At 40.2% G+C, this 8,994-nt stretch overlaps 1 pseudogene; it reads right to left on the bottom strand.

Moving 5' to 3' along the window:
- Positions 1 to 2,485: 2,485 nt before the first annotated feature.
- The window catches only part of LOC148013068 (uncharacterized), an 11,089-nt pseudogene continuing 4,580 nt past the window's right edge, over positions 2,486 to 8,994 (bottom strand).

Below are 8,994 nucleotides of genomic sequence, written 5' to 3'. Positions count from 1 at the left end.
ATTGAATAATATAGTGTCAGGCTAGCAACCTTACAAAATCAAAGTGGAAGTATGAGAGATCTAAAGGTTGATTGAGAATAGTAGATTTGGCTCAAAGAATGGAATTGTACACCACAATGTACACATGGAAATGGAAGATTGAGCCTTGAACCAAAGCACCTTACCTCATTTTTGATACTATAGAGTTATTGAAGAAGAACTAGTATTAAGTGATGAAGACTTGTAGTATTACTAAAGTAAGCGTGACTTCCCCTCAAGAAGTAGACGACCATTGTATGCAAGGAAGTAGCCTCATAGTAGGTTGGATCATATTGAAGCATACTAACTATACGACATTGCTCTGCTATTGGCATAAGATAGATGCCATCATAAGTAATCTCAAGTTGATGAGAAAACCATTTCTGCAAGAATGGACTTGAGGAATTGCAATTTTGCTCAAGTTCATCAAGTGCTAAGTGGTCTTTGAGTTTGGTCTCACAGAAGCATAAAAGGGAATAAGTTGATATGACTACAATTCCTTTTGAGGAAGGGTTTTAGCATATTCATCTTAAACTAAGAGGCTTTTTTGATATAGGTGATCAATCTCTTCCCAAGTGAGATGCCATTTGGAAGTAATTTGTATCATCTTATCATCAGTAAGGCCTAAATCGATCGTTGTTACAAATAGCTTGGCATAAGTAGTGAATATGGCATCAAATTGAAGTAGCCATTCTATTTCAAAGGAATTACGTTTATTGGCCAAATAAACAGCCATGATTTTGAGTGGTTGGAAAATAAGAAAATGTTGGGGGCCAAAAGGAGGGACAATTTTAGTAGGGATGATCTGGAGGTGAGTTTGAGTAGCCTCTTTTGGAGCATATTAGGGTTCAATTGGCTCAACTTGCTTGAACTCGTGGTGTGGGTTTATAGGGATGTTAGTAGCTATGGCCTTAGGGTTTGGAATTTCAAGCACACTGCTTTTAGCCACAATGTCAGTGCTAGTAGAAGTTTTATGTACATCACTCTACTTCACATCATGGGATGAAGACATATTTTGTGTGGTACTAGAAGCAAAGGAAAGATGATGTGTTGTGTCATGTATCCTTAGGATAAATCAGTCAAAGAAGTTTGGATTGTACTATAATGAAGCATGGCCATCAAGAAGTTGTGGGTCATGTGTGAAGTAGAAAATATATCTAATGACATCAATCATCATGTTGATTTGTCCCAATCGACTTGCAATGTGTAGTTGTTTATTTGAAAGGAGTTTGTCACATAAGGGATCTATTTTAGTAATTTTAGAAATGTTGACATGGTGGATAGTAGCAAGCACTCTAAGAGATGTAGGTGCTACATATGCCAGATCATACATGGAAGTCTAGAGTACTTTTCTATGCTCAACAATAGTCATTAGCATGTTGCCATACCTTGCAACTAAACATGAAGTAGAATACCATTTCCTTTTAAACTCACTTTGACCTTTGGCTTTCGTGGTGGCTAATGATGCAATGTATTCCTTCTCGCCATGCACTACTCTAGGTGGAACTAGAGCTGGAAAAGAAAAATTTTCCCAAGGCTTCTGAAACCTTTAAAGTAGCAAACCTATAGATTTCAATACAAAGAATTAGGTGAAATAATTTTTCCTTAATAAAATTAGAGGTAGATTAAGGCCAACCCAAATTTTAACACTTTGAAAACTTATTCATTAGATCTTCAAAAGTTTTATAAAAGACAAAGCAAAATTTTTATCAGGTGTAAATTGCAATGATATTGAAACATAGCAACAATATAAATTCCAAAGGAAGTATTCATTGTACCATTTTGGGGAGACCAAAAGAATATTACAAAAGGGCTTTCATTTGGCTTTGTGACTCATAAGTCATGAAGTTATACAACATCCATGGCTCATGAAGTTATACAACATCCATGGCTCTCTAAATATGGCACACTCTCACTACAACAATGGCTTCATCACAATATCAAGGAAAAAGCTCTTTGATTCTTACGGATCTTCATTTTCTTTTCATCTTTATATCTTCACCTATACATGAGAATCCAAAAGAACATCAATCTAGCTTACAAAGATTGTGAATCAATATATGGATTATAATGCTTATTTATAAGGTTGTAGAGCTTACATTTTAATCAATAACATAGATGTGAGCATGCCTTGAAGTCTTCACATCATTGCACCATAATGTAATTACTTTGTCAAAGTCAAACTCAGACATTGGAGAACCTTCAATAGAAATTCTCATTATAGTACATGTGCTTTTAGTAGTAAGAGAATTTCTTAATTTGCTCGTAATCACATTTTGGATGCTAAAGACACTCTCACAAATAGCAGTGCTACAACATTGTACTAAGGCTACTTGGGCAAGCTTTAATAATGATCCATATTTCTCTCTCAAAGTTTCATTATTACTAATATAGCAACATGTGCTTTTAAATTTCCATCCTTTCCATTCATTGCATGCTTGAAACTTAAAAGTTTGAAACTCTTTTCTCACACAAGTAGGATTAATAATTCTTTCAAAAGCATGCCCCCTTTTAAAGTTTTATCTACCCCATAGAATTTTATGATATCTTCGATTTCATCACCTCCATAATTCTTTAATTCTTTTCTAAATTCTTTGGTAGGAGGACAGGATGATGGAGACAATAGTTTAAAGTGACCTAGGATTGAGCTAGCATAAAATATTTTCTCAAGTTCCCTATAACATGAGTAGTGAAGGTCTTCTGAGAATCTATTGCCTTCTCAAGGTTAGGATCCACTTTGATCATACACAAGCTCAATGCTCCTATACTTAGCACCTCTTATGGAAGATGTCAACTCATATAGAAGACCTTTTGAGGGTCCATAGTTAGGAATAATGGGATATCCACAACTTCTAACTCTAGGGCATTAAGTTCCAAGCTAGCTCTCATGACAAACTCTAATTCCATTGTTACTATTTCTACATTTGCTATGCTAAGGATTGCAGTGACATCTACATATGTTTTTTAAAAGGTGAGAAGGATCAAAGCTTGCTTGGAAGTGAGCTATGGTAAAGAGCAAGAGTAAGAAGAGAGAGAGACACAAATGGGAACTCCAACAACCACAATGTGTGACCGGGCCTTCCTTTATTCAAATTGTCACTAAAAGAATAAAGAATAAGTAACTGTGATGGGCACCCTCCACCTACAGTGTGCAGTGGTAGGTACTGTCAGTGTAGTAATACACGGGTGGCTAGGCAGAGGCATCTTCACCCCCAACAACCTCCCACTTAAAGGCGAATCTGCCCCAATGAGAGAGAAAAAAGAAAAGACAGTACAACATGTACACATGTACAACAAGATGAGGGAAAAAACGTCATCTCATCCAATGCCCATCAATCTCCTTAGGAAGGCAAAGCGCTTGATAGTGAGGCTTTTCATGAGCAAGTCTGCAAGATTCTACTCAGTTGGAATCTTGAAAAGGTCAATAGACCTGTCCTCAACGACCTCACGAATAAAGTGATACCTCACCTCAATATGTTTCATCTTTGCATGGAAGACCAGATTCTTGGCCAACTGAATGGCACTCATAGAATCCGAATGCAGTGTAGGCATAGCATCTGTCATACCAAGGTTTGCAACCAAACGACCTAACCAGATAGCATCCTTGCAAGCCCCTATGGCTACAATATAATCAGCCTTTGTAGTAGAAAGAGCCATACACTTCTGCACCCTAGACATCCAAGAGATAGCCCCTCCAGCATAAGTGAAGACATAGCCGAAAGTGGACTTCCTACTATATGCATGTCCTGCATAATGAGAGTCAGTGTATCACACGACTTCTGTATCCTGGCTGCCATAACAAAGACACATATCTGATGTGCCCTTTAGGTACCTCATGATACCCTTCACTACATCCCGATGTTTCTTGCCATGTGTAGCCATATAACATGCCACAACCCCAACTACAAAAGCAATATTTGGATGGGTGACTATCATGGCATACATAAGACTGCCCATAGCTGATGCATAGGGAATCTTAGCCATCTCCACCCTTTGCTCATCTATCTGCGAACAATCAGCCTGTGAAACCTTCACATGAGAAGGTAATGGACAGCCAATAGGCTTAACATCCTACATGTGGAAGCGCTCAAGGACTTTATGAATGTACTCCCTATGTGATAGATAGAGTAGTCCCTGAGATCTATCACGTGTAATGCGCATACCAAGTATATGAGAGGCCTGTCCTAAATCTTTCATCTCTTTTTTTTTTGAGCTGAGCCTTAAAAGCATCTAGCTCCTCATGAGCTGTCCCTACTAAAAGTATGTCATCCACATAGAGTACCAAAATCAGTAAAGATCTGTCATTCGCTTTCTTTGTGTACAAGGATGGATCCATAGCACTGCGGCTGTAGCCTTGTGACTGCATGAAGGCATCAAACTTATGGTACCATTCCCTAGATTTGTGCTTCAAGCCATATAGACTCTTCTTTAGCTTGCACACTAAGTGTTCCCTACCAGGGTCTGCAAAGCCCTTAGGCTGCTCCATGTAAATCTCATCATGCAAGTCCCCATGTAGAAATGTCCTCTTGACATCCATCTGGTACAAGTCCAAGTCAAGCTGTGCAACCAAGGCCAAGACTAAGTATAGGGTGGTCATCTTGACCACAGGAGAAAAGACTTCATCAAAGTCAACCCCATGCTCCTGCTTAAAACCCTTAGCAACCAATCGAGCCTTATATGCCGGCTTGGGGTGTCCAGGGGTACTTTTCAGCTTGTATACCCACTTGCATGGCAAATTCTTCTTACCCTGAGGCAAGGAAACCAAATCCCAAGTCTTATTCTTATGCAATGAGTCAAGATCAAACTGCATAGCCCTCTCCCAAGAGTGACAATCACCCATGCGCATAGCCTCATCATAAGTAAGAGGCTCTCCTGCATCTGTAACCCCAGTACATAATCCATAGAGGACGCAGAATGGTCAAGAGGTCATCTATCTCTAGTAGAATGCCCCAACCCAGGATCTCCTGCCTAACTGACATCCTCTCTAACATCAGCATGTCTAGCATCTGGGCCATGAGCATCAGGTGATGCTGCGTGCTGTCTAGCTGGTCGTGGAGCGGGCTGAACGGAGCAGGTGGTTCCTTCTGAAAGATAACTTTGCATACCTCAACCACTTTCTCAAGATGCATATGCATTTTGTCCTCATGAAAGATGAAATCATGATTGTGGATCACTTTCCATGCCTGCAGATCCCATAGATGGTAATCCATCTCTCCTGCATCTCCATAGCCAATAAAAATGCATTTGACACTTTTAGGATCGAACTTATTGCGTTTGTCCTTGGGCACATGGCATAATGCCTCACATCCAAAGACATGCAAATGATCATAAGAGGGGAGACTTGCTTGCCCATACCTCCTCTGCAACTTGAAAGTCAATGCCACTGCTAGGCGACATGTTAATGAGATGCACTGCAGTAGTAACTGCCTCAGCCCAAAAGTGCTGCGGTAAGCTAGCCTAGCTAAGCATGCTACGGACCCTTTTCTGAATGGTCCTATTCATGCATTTAGCCATACCATTCTGGGGTGGGGTGTAAGGAGCGGTCAACTGACGCTTAATACCCCACTCATCACAAAACTGCTCAAAAGCACGTGATACATACTCACCCCCATTATCTGACCTTAGGCATTTGAGCCTTTTCCCAGACTGGTTCTCTGCCAATACAAGCCAACGTTGAAATGTGTCTAAGACATCGTATTTTCTCTTTATGGGATAAGCCCAAACCTTATGTGAGTAATCATCAATGAAAGTAACAAAGTACTTTGCCCCACCAAGTGATTGAGAGGGCATGGGCCCACATACATCTCAGTGCACAAGAGCCAAGGGCTCACCCATGCATTTCTTACCAGATTTTTTATGCATATTTCTAGTCTGCCTGCCATATAAACAATGATCACAAGAATCAAAATGCGAAGAGTCAAAAGGCAGAAGATACTGCAAAGCACAGAGCATTTTCATTCCTTTAAGAGACATATGCCCCAAGCAAGCATGCCAAATGAATACATGGGGAATAGAACCCATAGACAAAACAGGATCAAATGTAGTTCCTCATACAAGTAAGGGATAGAGGCTGTCAGACTTGGCACCTCTTACAAGTACAAGCCTGCCACAAGTAATCTTCCATGCAAAGTCTCCAAAAGACACAAAATACATTGCATCATCAAGCTGTCCAGTTGACATAAGGCTGTGAGTCAACGCAGGTACATGGCGTACATCATGCAAAACAAAAGAACTGCCAGAAGGAAATTGCAGCCTAACATCTCCAATGCCCACAATGTCAAGAGACCTATCATCACCAAGACACGCAGAACAAGACATGGTACGATAGGTATGAAACCAATCTAGATAAGGTGTCACATGAAAGGATGCAACCGAATCCAAGAGCTAGTACTGCGCATACATATAATGTATCTCAAAAGCCTGTAAGGCATCGCATGAAGAAGCTGCAAGTATGTAATCATCATCTGAATCAATGGCATGCATGACATTAACCTCTTCTATCTTCACATTGGACTTTGTAGGTACAATACTCCACTCATAAGACTTTTCCTGTACTTTTTCTTTTCCCTTTTCCTTGCACTTATCATCACACATTTTATGGCACTATGGCCTAATATGTCCTACTTTCCCACAATAATGACAGGTTAGATCAAACTTCCATCCACGGGACTTACTGCGACCACGTGACTTGGACCTGGACTTCTGAGAGTCCCTACCCTTATGATCATTATCATGCCTTCCATTTCTATCACCTCTAATGGTCAATGCATGTGAAGAGCGTGAATCATCATTGTTTCTCCTGTTGATTTCCTCAATCAATAAAGCACTCTCAACATCTTTGATTTTCAGCCCATCAAGCTTGTTCGTGCATATGGCAGTATGGAAGACATCCCATGATTCAGGCAAGGTGCCAAGTAGAAACAACGGGTGCAAATCATCTTTGAACTCAATACCCTGTGACAACAGACTCTTCATGATAGCATGAAACTGACTGAAATGAGATGAAAGGGAGGTCCCCACCTCCATGCAAAGGTCCATTAACTGCTTCAGCCCCAATACATCTATGACACAGGACTCTAATGTGCATAAAGCTCTTGAATCTTCTCCCATAAATCCCATGCACTCTGATTCTCATCTTCAACAACATTATGATGGACCTCTTTTGAGAGTGACAAAATAATGGTAGACTTGCATAGCTCATCAACTTCCATCCAAACATCATCATCCATATCCTCAGGTTTGACGCCCTTGAAATGCAAGTGTTTAATCTGCAACTTCTGCACCAAAACTTGCCATATTTGGTACTTCCAATACCCATAGTTGGTACCATCCAACTTGGCAATGCTAAAGAGAGCTGTATCTTTCAAATGACCAGCCATACTGTCCCAAATCAAAGCAAAAAAGTAAAATTACAAGTTGCTATAATTAGCAAAAAATGCACTAAAACCACTGCTAAAACTGGCTGAAAGGGTGGATTTCCCCAAGAGAAGCACCTGTTCACCAAATATGACCAAGATAACATCAAATAGTAAGCATTACCCTCATAGAAAGGCTCAAAATCTACAGATTTTAGCTTGTTATAATAAATGATAGTAGTATGTAAAACTGTCCCAAAATGAAGCAATCACTGATACATATGTCACTACAACTGCCAGGTAACAAGATACATCCAACAGTGAGTTTCTAGGGGCAAGAAGGTACCAAGAACTATCAAACCAATAACCTGTCAGGCAAGAGACATCTCATAGGTCCAAAAATCATGCATGTAATGGGTCTCAGGGTAAGAGAAGAGAGCAAGCACAAGCATAACTGATAGAGCAAGAGTCTCAATACATAACCATCCAAGATGCATACAAAACTGACAAACCTGTGAGAGAGATAGGTGCCTACCCGAATAGGCGTATCAAATCAGCCCACTACAAACAAATTGCAGACATAAAGCTCTCAAGAGAGCAAATGCATGTAACTGTCCCACAAGTTCAAGCTCATCTGTAAATAAGACTTTGTGTACATCTGAATATACCAAGAGGCTCCCACTGGAAGTGAAGTCAGATGCAAAGAGAGCAAGCAACACTCTAATACATCAAATACATAGCATCAGACATGCCAAATCCTAGTAGGGTACATCCAGAGCATAAATCCCAAGCTATTCCAAACCCGTAAAGCATAAGCCTGAAAGCATTCAAAGAGCATGTAACTAACAACCAAATGTAATGCTTAGTAGATCCAAAATGCTCAAATACATCTGAAGATGAAGCTCCAAGTAACTGTCAAGCATGGGCAAACCAAGTGGCATCCATATCTGACCAAAGCATAAATGCAATAGGCCTAAATGTCAAGCAGTGACAATAGGCATAGACCGGTCCAAAGCATCCCAACTGAAGCCAAATGCAAATGAAGAACAACCAAGTCAGAGATTAATACAAGCTCAAAAGCATTCCGGAACCAAAGACAAGCTCGATGTCGCACCCCGAAGGTCAATACTTCATTGCATATCCCAAAGACATAGCCCGAAACCAATAGGCATAACCAAACATGAGATAATAGGCTTCAACCCATTGTGGTATATTAGTGATTTACTATTCAAAAATGAGTATTTTCAGCAAGAAAATCAGTCCAAAATGATAGCATAACATGTGCCTTGCATCCCCCAAACAATTGGGCATCAATAGGTACCAAACCGAGTAGAAGTGCCCAAACAAGCATAGCATTAGATGCCAATGTTACTTCTACATAGCAATGTGACTATGGGACTGCTATAAACAGTCTTGGGAATGTATAGATCAGACCCAAAACTGATGCCAATGATCAAGGAGTCTTCAACTGAAGTTAGAGACCATTGCCAAGTGCATTGCCAAGCCCGAAGAAGCATGACATAGCCATCAATGAGGAGTAGGTGAGCTACTATAGTGTGCTGTCTAGAACAGCCAAAAAAATGGTGCAAACTTTTGGATCCCTTCTTCTGCGCCTATGCAT

Source organism: Lygodium microphyllum, chromosome 26, assembly GCF_053477565.2.
Source record: "Lygodium microphyllum isolate KBCC chromosome 26, Lygodium_microphyllum_v1.1.10, whole genome shotgun sequence".
In the NCBI taxonomy this organism is placed as follows: Eukaryota; Viridiplantae; Streptophyta; class Polypodiopsida; order Schizaeales; family Lygodiaceae; genus Lygodium; species Lygodium microphyllum.
This window is presented reverse-complemented; position numbering and strand designations above follow the sequence as displayed.